The sequence below is a fragment of the Psammomys obesus genome, unplaced genomic scaffold (genome assembly GCF_907164565.1).
Source record: "Psammomys obesus unplaced genomic scaffold, mPsaObe1.curated_primary_1811, whole genome shotgun sequence".
Taxonomy (NCBI): Eukaryota; Metazoa; Chordata; class Mammalia; order Rodentia; family Muridae; genus Psammomys; species Psammomys obesus.
The window spans coordinates 9,041,981-9,047,826 of NW_026596120.1; positions in this window are offsets into that span (position 1 = coordinate 9,041,981).

Genomic DNA, 5,846 nt, shown 5'->3' on the forward strand with positions numbered 1-5,846 from the left:
TGTGTGTGTGTGTGTGTGTGTGTGTGTGTGTGTGTGTGTGTGTGTGTAAATGGAGTATCTGTGGAGGGCAGAGGACAACTTTTCATAGCTGGTTTTCTCTACTGTTCACCATATGGGTCCTAGGGATGGAACTCAGGTTATCAAGCTTGCTTGCAAAGTGTCTTTCTCCTTTGAGCCATTTAAATGGCCTCCTATGTTTTTATTTTGTGAGTCTTACTCTGTAGTCCAGGTCGGTCTTTAACTCATGGCAATCCTTCTGCATCAGCTTCCTTAATGCTGAGATTACAGGCATGAGTCACCATCCGTGGCTATACTTTGGGTTTTTGAGCTTTTGGCTGTTGTCTGTTGTTTTGGCATGTTTCTGTGAGAAGGTAGCTAGTGGTGGGTCAGAGAGTGGGACTAATGGAAATTTAGGCTATTGTGACATAGATTTGCTGAAAGGATCACAAATTGTGTGTGTGTGAGAGAGAGTGAGACACAGAGGAAATTTTATCTTTGAAAAATGGGCAGCTGTGATGGCACATGCCTTGAGAGTTCAGGATAGCCAAGGCTACACAGAGAAAACCTGTCTCAATAAAAAAGAAAGAAAGAAAGAAAATGGGTGTGGTGGTTCACACCTGTAATCCCACCACTCAAGGAGGCAGAGGCAGGCAGATCTCTGTGAGTTGGAGTCCAGTCTGGTCTACAAAGTGAGTCTGGGACAGCCAAGGCTACACAGAGAAACCCTGTCTCAAAAAAACAAAAACCAAACCAAACCAAACAACAATAACAACAAAACAAAACAAAAAAGCCCAACACCTGAAAAAATGGGCTGGTGAGACAGTTGAGCAGGAAAGGTCTTGCTGCGCAAACTTAGCAAATTGAGCTTGATTCCTGGAACCCATAGCAAAGGTGGGAGGGGTTGTGTTTCCTCCACACATGCACTGTGGCCCACATATTACACTCATGCCTATTCCCCATGGAGAACCAAATCAGGGCTTGAAGTTAAGGGACTGCTTCAGTCCTCAGAAGAGAGCGTGTCAGGTCCTCCTGCCTGGGGCTCCTCTGATTCCCCAGGGTTCTTTCTTACTTTCTGTAATAAATCTGCATTCACTTGGAAAAGAAGAAGACCTTCGGGACTTCTAAAAACCTACATTAGGTCTGCCTGCGTTCACATGCAAGTGTATGTGTCCCAGTGGGTGGATGGACAAAGCCATCTTTCCAGGTGGTTCTCTCTGTCCACCGTGTGTCCCAGGATTGAATTCAGGTCACGTGCCTTTATCCGATGAATCATCTGTCTCTCTGGCCTGACTTTGGACTTTGAACACTGTGTTGGCACAGCTCTCTACTTTACACTTCTTTACCCAGTCCAGGACCCTAGCCCATTGAGATGGAGCCACCTAGAGTCAGGGCAGATCTTTCTGTCTAAATCTGGTCAAACTGACAGTGGAGATTAAGCATGAAGACTTTGAAAGTGGGCTGAGTGCACTTTGCGGTGCTGAGCTGGTCAAGAGCTTATGGGGACCAGAGATTATGACTTGGGGTGCCGTGTTTACGATCTGTGGCTGGGGCTCATTTGTTAGAATGTTGGCCTAGCATGCAGGAGGCCAGGGGTTCCATCCCTAGCACTGAATTAACAGGGTGTGATGACATACGAACAACTCTGATCCTAGCAGGGGCAGGTAGAGGCAGGAGGATCAGAAGTTCAAATCATCCGAGATTTACGTATTTATCAAGGCCAGCCTGGGATGTATAAGACCCTATCTCAGACTTGTGGTTATTTTTTTTTTTCCTCAAAGTGGTAGGATTGGGCACGAAGTTTACAAGGGGTTGGTTTGTGATGGCTAATCTTCACCGTCCATGTGACCAGATTTAGAATCACCTCAGAAACACACCTCTCGTGTATCTGTGGAAATGTTTCTGGAGAGATTTAATGGCGATGGAAAGACCTGCCCTGAGGATAAGTAGCAGCATCTCCGTGGGCTGGATGAATGAAAAAAGAGGAAAGGAGAAAGCAGACTGGGCTGAGCAGCACGGCCCTCTGCTTCCTGACTGCGGGTGCAATGATATCAGCTGCTTCACTCCTTTCCCCACAGCCTACGGGTGCCCTTGCCGCCACAGTGGACTGGACACTCAAACTGTGAGCTCAGAGAGAAAAAGCCTTTCTTCCATCCTTAACAGGAAGAAAGAAGGAAGGAGCTGACACCCTCGCACTTGAAAATCTATATGCTACCACGTGTGCACAAAATCCGGGGATAAAATATTCGCAACCCTGAAGAGCCGATGGCCGAAGGAAGGCAGGGCTCGCACCAGGGAGACTCAGAGGATTACTTTGTTTAGCGGCGGCTGTGTCTCGGCCCCCCTGGGAAGGATAAAAGGTTCTTTGGCAAGGGTCCATGTGGATATGTGTTCTGGTTCTGTGCTGTGCTCTGCTTGGCTGGGCACACCCCTGGGCATGCTCCAGGCTGCGTGGACAGTTTCAGCTTTCACAGGAAGCATAGTCCTGGACTCATTTTGTTCATTTCTGCTTTCCTGGTCTCTCACTAGGGGCACAGTCAATCTCCATGATCCCACTGGATTACAGTCAGGCTCATGAGGAAATGTTTCATTTGTTGGAGCTGGAGAGATGGCTCAGTGGTTAAGAGCATTGGCTGATCTTTCTGAGAATTAGGGTTCAGTTTCCCAGCGGCCCCTTTTGTTTCTCAGCCACCTGTAAAGCTAGTTCCCGGGGATCCAACTCTTCTAGCCTCTGTGGGCACCAGATTTGTACATGGCACAGATACATGAAGGCAAAACATTCACATACATGAAATAATACATTTTTAAGAATGAAAAAGAAACGTTTTGTTTTTTTAACTAAATGCCTACCTTCATCCATCCAGTAATTGTGTGTACATTTCTTGGAGATAGGACATTTTTGTACATTTATTCATTCTTTCATTCATTTGGGGAGGGAGAGGGAACTTTGTCTTTGAGATAGGGTATGTGCTGGATAGTTTTATATCAACTTGACACAGGCTAGAGGCATCTGAGAGAAGGAAACCACAACTGAGAAAATGTCTTCATAAGCTTGGGCTGGAGGCAAGCCTGTAGGGCATTTTCTTAATCAGTGATTGATGGGGGAGGGCCCAGCCCATAATTGATGACGCCACCCAATGCCTAGTGGTCTTTAGTGCTGTTAAAAAAGCAGGTTGATCATGCATCATTTTTTGCCTTTATAAGCCCACCTGAATGTGTGCACACACATACACACACAGAGAGAAAGACATACACACACACAAACATGCACATGTACAAATATACATATGCATACAAACACATTTTCACACACAACACATACCAACATACACATATATGCATACACATACAAACACATATATACATGCACACACAAACATACAAACACATACCAACACATACAAAAACACATGCACACACACAAATACACACATGCACATACATACAAACTCACACACACACTCATACACAAAACACATATACATGCCCACACAAACACACTCACACACACACACATACACACACTCACTCTAAATACACACACACACACTAAATTAAAAAATAAGGTATTCTAAAAAGACGTGCTGCTAGCAGAAGCTGGTGTTAGTTTGTGGAATAGCTTCGTTCACACAGCCATTGTGAACTTAGCCTCCAAATGCGTGAAGGAATGCGTTTATCTCACTTAAGCCACTTCATCTGTGAATAGTCATCCCTGGTCTTTGGAGAACTGGTTCCAGAAATTGACAGTAGATACTAATATCCTAGAACAGGTATTGGAGGCCCAGCTCAGCGGTGGAGTGGCAGAGCGCTCCCCTTGCATGTGTGACATGTGTAAGGACCTGGGTTCATCCGTAGCTCGGGAGATGACAGAACATGAAGATGCTATACTGTGAAGAACTGCTTATATTACCTACCTTTAAATTTAATTTAAAAACTTTTTTTTTTTTTTTTTTTTGAGACAGAGTCTCTCTACATATCCTTGGATGTCCTGGAACTCTACAGGCTGGCCTCTGTCTCTCAAGTGCTGGGATTAAAGGTTTGCAACACCATGCCTGGCAATTTTAAAAAAAATTTTAATCACATGTCTTACAGTCTCACATAGTATAGGCTGGCTTTAAACTCACTATATAGCCAAGGATGACCTTGAGTTTCTGATATTTCTACCTCTGCTTTACAAGTGCTGGGATTAAAGCCTCAGTTTATCTGGTGCTGTAAATTGAAAGCAGGACCTCATTCACCCTAGCAACTGGGCTACGTCTCCAGTTCCCCTTGAACATAGACTTTAGCAACCCTGCCTAAATCTCTTGAGTAGCTGGAGTTACAAGCCTGCACTGGCAAGCCCGGCTTTATTTTGTTTTGTTTTTCATGTAGCCAAGGTTGGCCTTAAACTTGATATGTAGCCTCCAGAATGCTAAAATTACAGGTGTGTACCACTATCCCCAAGGGTTTTATGACATCAAGGCCAGTTTACTGTGTAGCTGAGGGTGACCTTGAACTTCTGATCCCCCTTCATTCACCTCCTGGGTGCTGGGATGACAGGCCTGAACCAGCAGGTCTGGTTTTATGTGGAACTGGAGAGAAGACCCTTTGGAAGCTACTCTGCCACCTGAGTGACACCCCTAGCCCTGGTTATGCATTTCCTAACGAACGGTTCTGTCACACAAAGACAGGACCCAGATATTTAGGTAGGCTGCATTTTCCGTCTATTTGTTATTATACAGGATTTAAATTAGCCTTCTTACTCCCACCCTCAAATCACCTCTTTACTCTCATAAAAGCATAACTCACCTGCAGAAAACTGTAATTCTATCCCATTAAAAAAAAAAACTCCATTATCTTCCTAATATCTGACTATGCTGTTTAATTTTGGGTGTCAACTTGACTGGGTTAAGAATACATAGGAGAGTCAGGCATGGTGGTAGACGCCTGTAATCCTAGTACAGGGGAGTGTACTAGAAAATCAGGAATTCAGTGCATCGGGCTACAGGAACCCCTATTTCAACTCTGCTCTTCCTCTTCCTCATCCCCTACCCCAAACAATACCTAGAGATCTGACAAAGCATTATTTCTGGGAATGTCTGTAAAGATGTTTCCAGAGCAAATTAGCTTGAGACTTGGTGCTCTATTGGGAAAAGATTCCCCAATATGGGCAGGTCAGCTGTGCCCTTATTCCCAAGTATAAAAGGATAGGAAAAAGAACTTTTATCTTTCATTTATAGCCGGGGTACCATCCTCCTATCTTTGAATGTAGAACCTTTGGGTTTTTACAACCTTTAAACTCTGTTATTTACCCAGAATCCCTTTGATTTTGACTTTTTTTTTCCAAAGGTGGTTTTGGTCCAGAATACTAAACACCAGCCGGCAACCATGTTTTTCCTTATGTTCTTCTTTGAGGTAAGGTCTCAATATCCTAGGCTAGCTTTGAACTTCCTATGTAGTTGAGGATGACCTTGATCTCCTGAACCTCCTTGAATCCCTGAATGCTGGGATTACAAGATGTCTATGGATTTTCTGCTTTCAAATGTCCCCTTACTGGATTTCTCAGCTTCTGTCATAATATGAGCCAGTTTTCCAGCGTTACCTTCTGCCATGTGACAAAGTACCATGAGATAATGAGCCTAGTGCTTGGAGGGATGGCTCAGTAGTTAAAAGCACTTGTTGCTCTTGCAGACGACCTAAGTTTTGTTCCCTTTAAAGAAGAGTGATGCTCTCTTCCCCAGAAGCCACCAACAGTCCATAGCTCCTCAGCTGCAAGTTCCTGAGTGCAGGAGTCCTCTCTCGTCCCGAAGTCACTATTTTACTCCAGTCCTCTCTGGCCTCCGGTTTTCATTCCCTTCTTCCTCTCTTCC